At 30.3% G+C, this 14192-nt stretch overlaps 1 protein-coding gene across 3 annotated transcripts in view; it reads right to left on the bottom strand.

Moving 5' to 3' along the window:
- LOC112598626 (discoidin domain-containing receptor tyrosine kinase B-like) overlaps positions 1 to 14192 on the bottom strand; it is a 141757-nt gene that overhangs the window by 113031 nt on the left and 14534 nt on the right. For 2 of the 3 annotated variants that reach the window (XM_025345146.1, XM_025345145.1), the window contains exon 2: positions 6638 to 6707. The exons of the other annotated variant lie outside the window; for it this stretch is intronic. The gene's annotated coding sequence lies outside the window, so the exon portion shown is untranslated. The remainder of the gene's footprint in view (positions 1 to 6637; positions 6708 to 14192) is intronic. 3 annotated transcript variants of the gene reach the window in all.

Genomic DNA, 14192 nt, shown 5'->3' on the forward strand with positions numbered 1-14192 from the left:
TGGTATATAATATGCCATACATGTATATGTGGGACAGAACAATACTACTGCGGACATATGACCAAATTCTCATCGTGGGGGGGTTACTTTTCCCATACCGTTCAGAACGATCGAAACGCATTACCCAAAAGAAAAAGCTTCATGTAAACGTTCGTGTGTGTGAGTGCGTATTTGTGTATGTGTAAACAAGTGTGTGTGTGTGTGTGTGTGTGTGTGTAAATGTATACATTGGCAATGTTGATGCGGAGCAGTTGTACATAGCAGTCATTTACCTTCACCCCTACACCAAATTATTTAGCGGTTCGTCCATTGTTGGCCGACCCCAAGGGTGCACTTTTCCTCGGGAACTTTACAAATGTAACGGCAGCAACTTTTACGTCGATTCCGCTACACACACCTTCTATTGTCCATTGGCCATCTAGTTAATGGTATTAATCCACTTTGGCCTTTGTTTTTAAAAAGAAACACTCGAAACGAATACGAAAGATACTTTTCTATCGAACAACATTCATAGTGCTATCACAAAGTGAAATTTAATTAATTTAAGACTGTAAAATAGTTAAGTTTACAAAAATACTCGCAAACAAAAATAAAACCATTGTTCAAGTATTTGCAATAGTTACATTCATCAACATATAAGTTAAATATATTTGTTGGATTATTGTATCCATTTATATATTAATATATATGTTATGTATCAATAAAGGCGTAAGATAATTTTAAGTTTTTACCAGTATAAGTAATTACCGGTAACTGACATAGTGTAGTAGATGACTGTATTATTATACCTACTCAGTATTTTTGATAATAGTTTCAAATATCATTTGTACCATGTCAGTCTTAATAATATATTTGTATAATAATAATGAGAAAAAAAATACAGAACAAAATAAAAATAAATAAAATTGTATTTAAAAATGTGTTTAATAAAATAATAAAATTAAACGTGTTTAATGATAATAGAATATTTAACAAAATAATATTATTTATCGTTGTAGTATATATAGTGTACATATTGTATTAGTTTAAACATATTTTAAATACTTATAAAAAATATGTCAAGATAAAATATAATAGGTTTTGTACTACGTATCCGGTGGTATAGTAAAAAAAATGTGCTCTATAAATTTATATTTATGATACTACGAATACATAAAATAACGTACGTGTTGATAAGTAATACTATAAACAACAGTGTTATCGAACCCCGAAAACAGTACATCATCTGCATCAGCCTATCAGTTGAACACCTACATTCATATAACACACATTTTTGACTAATAAGCATAAGTGACTCGGTGACACATATAGTTCGGACATTACTACTATAATAATAATAATAACAATATATATATATTAAACTACTACTAAATATTTTCAGATAAGACAAAAATCTTTTTATTTTTGATTTCATTTGTGGTAAATATAATAACATATACTATTACAATACGTTTAGTTACACACAGCGAACGAGCGCGTTATATATTATATAATATATCCACTACAATATATGCGTAGCTGAATTATAGCAAATCATGGGATTTGTGTACCGTAACAAAAGAAAAAAAATAAAGTAGTAAATAAAAAAATGAGAATTCCAGTTTTTTATGAATAAAATTTGCAAGACAATTTTATTAAAGATCATTATTTACGGGATTTAAGCAAACCGGGTGGCCGCCGCGAAATAGGGAGGAGGGATAACAACAGTTTACACATCTTAATAAAATAAATTATAATTCATTTTGGATTTAAATTTTGAATATAAACATAACTTTTGATAGGTGAACGCGATAAGCCGGGCGTAAAAAAGCACGATGTGCTATTTTAATGGTTATTTTATTCCAAAAATGGTGGACTGATGAAAGAAAACACATACGTGATAGTTAATAGTAGGTAGATATTACTATTATTATCATTAGTATATTATAAACGCAACGCCCGATACGATACCGATGCCTTGGTCTAACCCGTCCGAGACATTCATGTTAGGCGCATTATATCGTACTTAACCGTTGTCGTCGGACACATTACAAAACGGGCTTAATCGTCGCCGAAGGTGCGCGCATGTGGTACCCGCGTGGGCGTTTTAATAATAATTCATATAATATTGTGATATTATAATATACATTTTTTAACGCAGAGATAAAAATAATAAAATAATCTCGTGTGTATCGATAATAATAATAATTCAACGTTGCGTTTTTATCACATCTCAGGTAAAATATTACATAGATACGTTTTCCGTATAATACACAGTGTTTTTGCGTTGGAGCATTTCGTTACACGCAATTTCCTTGTTGCTGCGTGTGCTCATGGGCGCGAACTGATACAATCGTTTTGACAATAATAGCAATGATGTTTTATGCAAATTGAACCGTAATATAACGTCGCGACACACAATATTACGATTTATAATAATTCATAATATACGCGTCACAAAAAACTCTGTCCGATTAATATTATTTTAACCTCGAATTGACCCCGAGTCCAACACCACGACATAAATGAATAACATAATCAAATAATCAGACACGGTGAATTTTATACGTTTTTCTACAAGTATTTATTATTACTATTATTATTAATTTTATTGTTATGTATTTATAAATGGATCAATCAATGAATTATTTTACTGCGACGTTTTTCATTTGTGTAAAACAATTTATTAACAATTGATTTAAATTGAAACTGATTTTTGATAATTTAATAATAAAGTATTACACATATTATTATTATATAACAGCAGGATATTCATATAAATGTAAAAATTAAAAACAATACTTCAATATTCTTCGTTAAAATTGATTTCTGGGTAAGCACTCTACCCAATAAGTTTACAAAAAAATGTTAATTCCATCATATTGTACTAAAATACTATCTATAATGTTTAAATATATTATATTATGCATTATCTCAGTTTGAAAGATTTATTTTTAATAAACTAGTTTAAAAACCGGATTACGATGAACCAGCATTTAGGACTTCCAGATACGTATAAGATACATTATATTAAAATATATATCTCTACAAAAAAATTGTTTTGCCACAGATTCTAAGGCTTTAAGCAACAAAAGGAATAACGTCAGATAATCGTTAATAAAAATATATATAGTATAATATTACAGAGCACCTGAGTATTGTAACAGCATCTGCACTTACTAAAAATGCATGATAATATATGAATGTATTTTATTCAACACAATATAAGCAGCACGTCATAATATTATTTAAAATATTCGTTTTTAACTCCGTTTATCAAAAACAAAATATACTCACAACACGAATACATCGATTACAATAAAATATTTATTATTTAACGACTATTAAATATAATCTAAAATACAGGTGTACGTGTATAATGTAACTTTCGACTTGAGGAATTATTACACACATTTTCTAGAGTAAAATTATTGATATCGGTATTCGGTGGTTCCGACGAATGTGTGGACCATTAACTAAATGCAATCGTCAATAACCCCAATAAAATCATAGTTGCGTCGAGTTACATTGAACGTGTGCTCAGAACTCGTGTACATTGTGACAACCAGACACACAAATCATTGTATACATGTAATTGATATATTTATCACCGTAATATATATTTTTCACATTTCACATTCGATTCGTCCCGGGGATCTCTTTTATTTTCCTAAAAACATATCTCACGTTCGTTTGTTAAATCGATTCAAAAGGTCCCAAAGAATTATTATTATTATTATTGGCGGCTGGCCACCTAGTTTGGGTGTCAGCTGCTCGATGTTTACAATGAAACTGTTTTATTAGATTAAATGCGGGTTGACCACCGGTCGGAATATTGGCCGAAGCATAGGGTCACTAGTATAAGCAGCCCGTTGAGGGTCATACTGCGTTTACATCGTTCAACACGATAGCATTCTAGCAACGTCATACGAGTCAAAGGGATTCTATATGTCCAAGACCTCCTCCTATGCTGGATAATCCTTTCCTACGACATTGATAAATTGATTTTTTTTTCCCATTATGTCCGGTATAATAATCACGAATGATGCAATAACGTATGGTACAAATGTTCAATATTATTATATTGAATATCTAAAGATTTACACACTTCTGTAGAGACCCCATTAACCGATATCGTTTTGATGTGCATGAGTAAGGTTGAGTCAAAATCTTAACAATAGCACTTATGAAATTTTTAGACTTCAAAACAGTTATACAAGTAATACTACGATCTACGATGCATGGTTTCAACGAAACTATACACTTTGATTTAATTTTTAATAAATATTTAGTTTCTAGGAAGCTGTAGTGTCAATATAATAATACTTGTTACCCATCATAAATTTTAAACGTAATATGTTTACGACTTATATGTTATAACTTATAATCAACTAAAATTAATCACGAGCATCAATGATAGATAATCGGACAGCATAGCAATTTTTAATTTCTCGGTATTAAACTGAACGAATTTGCTAGTAGTTTTAATTTACCATGATGTGTCCGTTTTTGCGATTCCATTGGATTATGTCTAATTTATTATGCCGTAGTGATGTTGCTGTTTTTTTCCCTATACAATATCAACACCTTTCAGTACATCGGGCTTAGTGACGCCCCAGGGTAACGTTTGAACCGCCAAAACACGGGCTAAATGCCGTAAATTTCCACCATAACGCTCACACGTACAACCAGACATAAATTATTACACAGGCCCCAACAATGGGATGGATTTGACTATGCATGTTCTGCTTCGAGTTCTACATTTATTGTGTTTTACCCTCCCAGCACAATGTTTTCGCGTACATTGGTACTATTATTATACACGTCATTCATTACTTTGGAAAAAAAGGAGAAAGAAGAGAAAAATAACAACCCTAATGTATACGATTGTACAACTGTGTGTATAGTGTATATGGCATTAGAAAATTAGCCAAAAATATTTTAGTTACCGCCCCGGAAGAAAATGCACAAATGTTTTATTCAACTGAGTCAGCAAATTTACATGGCTGGAATTAAGTAATTTATACATTTTTTTTCTGGAGATAGCTTTCCATAATTAATTTTAATCAAATGTTATGAATAACGTTCCACTGTTGAAAAACGAATGAAGTTTCACAAAATATAATGCATTACTTATCAATGATTATGATTTGACAAATTGCCACAATTGGTAAATAAATAATTATTAGAAATATTTATATAATAAATTATTCAAAAAATTATCTAAATAAGTCAAACAGATAATTTGATATTTTTTTTTATTTATATAAAAATTCAATTGAACATATTAGAAAATGTGTATAATAATTTTGATATAATTTTATCTTGCTTAAAATTAAAACTTCAAAAATAAAATTAATTTAAAAGAAGTATTTTTAATAATGTATGTAAACATGTAATTGGTTACTATAATCGTGTACAATTATTTTACTTTGATAATTTTTTTTCACTATTTTAACACAAAGTAAATAGAAATAAATAACTAATTTGTTAACAAAATAATAATCAAAACTAATAGAACAAATCTAAGATTATTAGAGACAATTTAGTAATACAGTAATACTCATTACTCGTATACAATAAAAATATATATCATAGTTATACGTTAAAAGTTGAAAAATGAATTTAGCTATATTGATAAATTTTAACCACTTTTTAAATTTAATGTAATATTTTGAAAGTAAATTCTTAATTTACCAATCATTCAGATATTGTTTCCGTGTCTAATCCACCTTTCTTTACAAAAATGCAAATATTAATTTACATAAATACATATTTCAAAACGGAAATTGACTTTGAAAAGTATACGGAAGTATAATAGATGACTTAAAAATATTAAATGAAGAATTTACCTTCATCTCTGAGAGGAATTATTTATCGAATAATAAATATAAATATGATAAAACAAGTGATTTGAAATACTTAAAAATTGCTTTTTAAGCAACCACTTTAAATAAACAGTTGAAACCCTTATTTCTTCAACAAATAAACTCCATATATCTATTATACACAATTAATGTTCATTCATATTTTACTTGAAATTGAAAAGGTTAACGACTTCAAGTAATATTTGTACAACTATTACGGTAATGCACCAGCCATCAGACTCTCGTAAAATAAAAATTACTTAAATCTACGAACAAAAACTAAAGGGCATTATTTCGATATAAAAAAATCTATACTACTATACGTATATGGACGAACGTAACACACGTGGGTCCGTGACCGAAAAAAAAGAGATCCCTCGGAGAAACAAAAGGCTTTGGTTTTATTCGTCAATGGTCTCTAAATCGCAGCTGCCCTCGTTGACAATTTAATCGCAGATGTTTTTTTTTTTTTTATACTAGCTCAGGCCGCATTATTATTATCCTACACAAAGGGATTCCGGTTACCCCCCTTTTTGGACGAAATATTTCGTCGTAGACCCGTGCCTTGACGTTTATTGCGAACATGACATTCATAATGCGCTATGCATATATTATTATCAACCTCTGAGCGTATACCACAAGGGTATAAGTAAGACGTGTGCCGTGGAAAATTAGGAATTTTCATTAACGCATCATTATAATAATGCGCACATATATTATTATACATAACAAAAAATCAAATTAAAACCAATAAATTACTAAATACAATTGAGTTTATTCAGTTTTATTACCTTATCAGAAGAATTCAGGAAAACAGCAGTGATGAAAATTGCAATGTTGGACCAAAGACAGGATAGTAATCTGAGAAAATAAAAATAAAAACAAAACAATAAGTATTATCATCTGTATTATTATTTGTAACACCTAATAATGAACACGTGCGAATACACAGCTAAACATAGATGGTTATTACTTATTACAGTAGACGCGCAGGGTTAATATACGCAGAGGTTTAAAATTAGTTGTATTTTCGGCATTTCGTAGAGATGAGCTTATTGCTATTTTCGACACGTATCATATTTTGTGCGGTTGATGGGGTTTTGCACACCCTGAAGGCAATTAATACTTAGGCTTTTGTCATCGCGTCCAGGAGAGGAAAAGCGAGGAAAAAACATCGACAGAGCTTTTCGAAAAATTTCCCCTGAGGCGAAGACAAGCTTTCATTAAACCAAGTTGAGTGCAGTGTATTGGTATTGACACTTCACTGTACGTGTCACGGGAGAAAACAGAAGGGGGGAAAACACTGAAATGTTATATTATATAGATCCATCTCCTGGTCAATCGCGAGAAAAGTAAAACCACCACAGCGCAATTTTACTTATTTTGACAATATTATTGATTATAAAAAAGCAAACTGAGAACACAATTTTATTCAAAACTAATAATGTATTCTAAAGTTAAATCGGATGAAAACGCTAAATAATATGAACACGATACATCTGTTAACCGTACAAATCTATTTTATTTAATATTATAATCATACATAATATAATACGTAGTATGTTATAGCAGCGGAACATAGTACTTTGCAGTACGAAGTTACTCAAATAAACAGCTGATAATTATAATATATTAATATGAAATTCTGAATTTTTAGCATCACAATAGCCATAATAGCCAGTAGAATGTTTTTTATTTTTAATCGTAAACACGCAGATAATATATTAATTACTGCGTTTGTTATAATATGTTATCATTATATAAATATAAATACAAAAATATAAAAACTCACATCGGTCACATATGCAGAAATTTATGAAAATGAAAAATATATATATATACGATTGTTATAATAACCGCTGCAAAACGTCGAATCGGACGACTTAAGACTATTGTTTATACATAACAAAAACAATGAGGAAGATTGAGACAAAATGAATATCATTCAGTCCCTGTGTAGCGCGCTTTATTGACAGGCGGACATAAATCTCACCCACGAGACCACTAATTGTTACCGATACCTCAACGCCGACTGTTTTCATCGAGCGCGCAAAGATAGGCTGCAGTTGTAACGAAGGAAGGTGATGGCAAATCGAGAAGTGGTAACCGGATACCGGAATGTTACATATTAGGTATAGCACCCATACGTGTACACAATAATAAAAATAATAATAATATGGACCTTGCGTATGCGTATTATAATACTGTGCGAACCGTATCAATAAGAGAGTAGTGTGTAACAGCGCGCGAGTTCGACAAGCGTACCTACACATAATAATTCTATTATTACACGTAATTGCTATTAAAACACACGGCAAGTCTGTTTCACTCTGCACGCGATAAAATGTTTCGTCTCGTTTTCCCTAAGGTTTCGGAAAACACGTGTTCTCTCGGCACACACGATAAATGAATTATAATGTGGCGAATAACTGGTTTCGTTCTGTTACACGTCGACGGTCGAGATATAATTTTGTATAGGTACCTTATATACTAATATATAGTATTGCAGCCGATGATATTTTTACTTATCTTTGTGGGTGGTGCGGAGTAAAATAATAAAAAAAAAAAAACTAATAAAATATAATCCTACAACAGACGAATGAATCCGCTGATACGATAATTACCAATGTGATCTACCATGTGTAATAGCTATAGATAACTTGTAGATATATAGTTCAAAGACGGTGAGCTGCTGCACCAGTAAAAGCTGCCTATGTGTACGATAATATTTTCAACGCCCATAACATAGATATACACATAGACTATGGATATACACAATATAATGTTGTACAAGAAACGAGTATATCCAACGAATAACACTCGATTTTTTTTATACCTACATAATATTATTATTATGTATAACAAGCGGAAAACAGTTAGAAATTTGTATTTGTTACAAATATTATGTTAATATTTTATAATATACATTATTATGATAATAATTACACTATCAGCGTTTATCTAATAACGCACAATATGATGTGTGGGCCTGTACAATCGTTTTTTTTTTTCCACTGAATCGAACACAAAGATTGATTCTCATCTGTGCGCCTTAAGGCTCGAGATCTACAATTTGTAATTGAATCCAATTTAAATATAATATTATATTAAAGCAAGATTTAATCAACTGATACGGCACGCACATAGTAGGTATATTACATGGGGTTATGTCCATTATTAATTCAGCAATAACCTGCAGACATGATAATATTTTATTAATCAATAAAATTATAACTCCGTATAATTATTATTTTACGAACTACTATAATATCGCGAGATGTGGTAGAAAGTAATGAAAGACTACTAGTATAATATATTATTATCATTATCATCTCGCGTATCAATTGATCTCTAGTATTAAAAGTTTCTCGATTAATGAGGATCGACACGTTGTTTTATCAATAATAAATAATATTCACACCGTTTATACATATACATTATACACATATAATTATTGAATTTTATATAATGTATATATGTATCTAGTAGTCTAGTATATAATATTGCAATTTTATGGTTTATCATAAAGATAAAAAAGTATTTTAAGTCATATATGCCTATATAGCCATGTTCGATTAAATTGAATCTATTTGAATTAATAAATTGATTACCTAATCGATTAATCTTAAAACTAATACATGTCCTTTCGCAAAACGACTGAAATTGAAAAAAAATATCGGACAAATTTGGAGGTATAAAATTAAGAAGATTTCTTTTTCAATTTTCACCAAATAATTACGTCTAACAATCTAGGGATAAATGATCACGCCCATCCGTTAACACACAAGATATTCGACCTATTCCGGATTTCTAGTTCGTCACATTGTCGCTACAAGAACAAATAATATTATATATGTTATAATATTATTATAACGTGCACCTCCGCTGTATAATATATGTATACTTAATATTACATGGCCTTCTATCGTCGCCGTTGTCCATATGTCGCGCACGCGTTCTTTTGACCATCTCATATTATAGGTACACAATGAAACTGACACACATACACACACACACACACACACACACACACACACACTATAACACTACTGAGCACCTATGCTCATGTCGACTAGCCACCACGCACCTACCCTCGATTATAATAATATGTTATGTATATGCAATGACTACCTATTACGACTGTTGTACATCATCGTAGTATACGCACACAGAAGCCATCCTCCCTAAATAGAAACGATTCTTGATCGTGTCCGTGCAGCAATAACAATGCACGCCCCGATGACTCGCAACAATTTACGAGGTAATTGAATCTAAATATTGTTTCAGGACTAGAAATGCCTCTGAAACGTGTACAATATTATTATGTTTTTAAACAGCATTATGTTTATGTAGACGACCCCGCTGAATAAAATAATATTATAATATAATACAGTTTATAATACGATCGTACACACGCACAATATAATATTATTATAACTACCTCTTGGTATTATGCGTCGCATCATGGGTGACACCTTAGCGATAAAAATATAATTAGTTGTATCATTACATTACATTATACTTATTAAAACGACACATATGATGACTTTCAAACGCACAATACAATAACAAAACAATAATAATAAAATAATAATGTACAAATATGGTTAATTTACAACGGTTCAATGATTTCAGAAACGTATTTTACATGTTTAACGAAACGTGAATTAACGCGTATATAGGTGCAGACTATTAAAAAATTTATGACGTGAATGATTTTACATATAAACTGCAATAATATGGCTACTCAGTAATTATTGGATTATACCTGACATACTGTTCCGCGACAAAAGTTCCAAACCACAATTACACCTAAGTCGTTAGGTATTATTATATCACGTTAAATATACAACATATGTATTATAGTATTTAACTTAATAAAGTACGATTGTTTTCAAATATTTCAGGCGTTAACGAATGTCATCTCATAATGTAAAATATATATTATATTTATGGTCACTAATTAGTAATTTTATTAATATTTTTTCAAAAATATTATATCTTCATTGCCTAATTTATATTCTAAGACTATAAATATTAAAAATCTCAAGTAGAACAATTTAGTTAAATTTTGTTTTAAAAAAATAAAACATTTACAGAACTACGGGTACTATGCTATAATTTTTAGTTTTAAATCAAGATATAAAACGAAAAAAAAACTAAAACAGATGAACTTTCGAAATAGGCCCATATCTCCAGAGAATTTCCGTGACCGGATAAAAGGTAAAGGAAAATCTGACTTGGACCTTTAAATAACGATTGGATCCCGTTTTGTGGATAAATCCATTAGTTTTGAATCCCTCTGACCTGTTGCCCAAACACATGCTGATTTCAAGATATATAACTCACTGTCGAAGTAGCTGTTGGTAGTTGCTCTACATTCCAAAAACCAATAACTAGTGTTAAATTTATAAGACGGGTTCCCAATGTTAAATTATAAAAAAATAAGAATCCTTATTTTTAATCTATACGTTCAAAATTTGTATTTTAGAGAAGCAAATCTAAAAATGATATGTATTTGTTAATTCTTTGATACGGTCAATTGAATACTTGCAGGATAATCCGTTTTATTTTTATGAGTTGAACATTTGACTGAGAAAATAAATTTTAGATGTTTCAAACGTAGGTATACCTTTATTATTTGAACAAAGGACAACGTTTTATTGGATTGAAAAAACAAATGTCCCGAAACGAAAAATGGTACTTACTAATAAAATAAAGTTTTTCAGCACATAATATAGAAAATCGTTTAACCAAAATGAACAAGATTATTGAAAAAACCCAACATTGTAAATCTGTACTTTTACCCAGTGTAATAAATTCAATAGAACCGCATATTGACCAATACAATTTCATATTAAATATCAATTTAAAATCAACCTATATACGAAGGTAGGTACTATAAAATAATATTTACGCGAATTCAAGTTATTTTTTCAATTCAACCATAAAGGCATAAACGGTAAGTCAACTATATACCGCTCAGCATATTAGTTAGGTACCTAGTATACTATATTCATATACCTATGTAAATACTTTTTAGCAACATATTAATTAAAAAGAAACATATAAATTATACTTAATGTTCAATGAAGTATAGTTACTATTATTACAGTATACTGTAAATTATTATATTTTTTATTTATAATTCGTTTTTAGGAATTTTCGGTGGAAATAAATACCTATCCTATTAAAAATAAAAAATCCCGTGAAGTAAAGCAAACGCTTTTGTTTTTAAAAAGCCTCGTAAATAAACGGTTGAAAATGAGAAAAATGCTAGCCTTCGGGAAAACGTTTGTCCTTCTCCCCAACAGTAGTTATTTTATACCTGAATACTCGGGGGACAAAGCGATATATTATTCTAACTTTACTATACCCCTTTCTCCTCAACATCCGTATAAGTAATCCGTTATAAATTACCGCTATCGCTTCTATCTTCTGTATACGAAACAAAAATAATAAGAAAAAAAAGTTAATAAAATGTAGATTTCACTTTGCCTCGGGACCAGTATAGTGATTGAAATCCTTTATTCAAATGTCTACGTTATGTAAGAGGACCTTTTGAAACATTTTTTCCCCGAGATATTATATTTAGGCACACATATTTTTATACATCTGTTGTCATTGTATCATACAGATAACCAGTTTCTTCACTATATTTAAAAAAAAAACACGCTTACACAATATTCTAAAAGAGTAGTGTTCCTACTATTATACATCTATCGCAGGCGCCGAGGGGAACAGATTTATTGCACATCTTGAACGATGCAAGCCGTATGTCATTCAGAATCGACAACAGTCATAGGTCTTCGAAAGTTTGTATAAAGTTCAAAAGCCGTTATTTTTTTCCCTTAAAATGAAAAAAAAAAATGATAATAAAAATAAACGAAAAGAAACCGAGCTCTAATCCGCAAATTGTTTCCTTTGGATAACGTCCAAAACTACATATGGACGGCCAATCGAAGAGGCGTGTTTGTATAGCTACTTTTACTGCCTCTTGAAATACATGGATATAAATACAATAGACTTTTGTAAACATTATTCCAATCGCCTGTGTAAATATATATATATACATATGATACGTCATGCGTTTGTTACTAGCCAATCGGCTGTTTCAACATTTTATTGCAATTTTTTTCCCCCCTTGACCTTATTCATGTGTAATTTCATACATATTATGTATAAAAGTCCCACATAATAAACGTACACGCTACACAAACCGTAAGTTGTTACCATCGTTCTCAATTTAGACCGTATAATATCTCATTTTTATTTTCCTAATGCAAAAGCTCCACCGGCCCACCCCGAATACGTTTTATAAGCCGTGCGCATGTGGGAGTGCTCTGCAGCACGATTCCCAAGTGAATACACCGGCACACATGTGCCCCCAACTGTTACGTGAAACGATGCAATATTTGAACAGCGTTATTATTCTCGGACTTATATTTTAATACGCACATTATAGCTAGCACACTCGAAACGTTTCGGTTACGATCATTAGTTAATTAAAAAATAAATAAATAGAAAATATTTAAACATTACGTCCGCTCTTTTGAATCTTTTGTCGCGGCCCCGATTCGTATACGTCAGAAGCAAATCAATTTACCGACAATACAAAATATAGGGTTCGTATAGACCCGTGTGCGTTGTTGCTGTTTGTTTATCGAACGGTCAACGCGTGTTTGCCAATTGTTTGCCAATGCTGTGAAAGCAACATTATTAGTCGAATAATATAAGCTTTTGTGTGTTCCATTGGGGTAAAATACATATTGTCCGACCATCTGATTGACATACTAATGCACATTATTCTGAACAGTTGTTTTTAAACGTACGTGTTTGTAATCTATACTAATAATAATAAATGTCATTATGTATACCACACTGCAAGCCAGAACACACACAATAAGGTCATTGCTATATCAGCATAGGTACGGGCGTCTTTAAAATAATTTTATTGAAACTCAATGATCGCATATCAGATACCTAAATGTATAAAATAATTTTCTAAAGAAAACAAAATATAATCACTAGTGATCAACAATTAGGTATACATAATATGATTTACCATCAGACTCATAATATAATATTATATATTATATAGTTTGTAAAGAAACAAAAAATAAAATATTTAAATTAGGTACAAATTGAAGTACATAAAATATTGGACGAATAATTATTTTTAATAAGCTGTTTAATATTACTCTAAAAACGAAAAAATTTCTAAATAAATTGAATTGATATTGTTTGTATTTGATAAACATTAACTGTTTTCAAATGTATTATGTAATGTTAAAACGAACAATAAAACAGTTATTTGTTTGAACCTAAAATATAAACTATGCAACA

Source organism: Melanaphis sacchari, unplaced genomic scaffold (genome assembly GCF_002803265.2).
Source record: "Melanaphis sacchari strain LSU unplaced genomic scaffold, SCAv2.0 Contig49_pilon_pilon, whole genome shotgun sequence".
Lineage (NCBI taxonomy): Eukaryota > Metazoa > Arthropoda > Insecta > Hemiptera > Aphididae > Melanaphis > Melanaphis sacchari.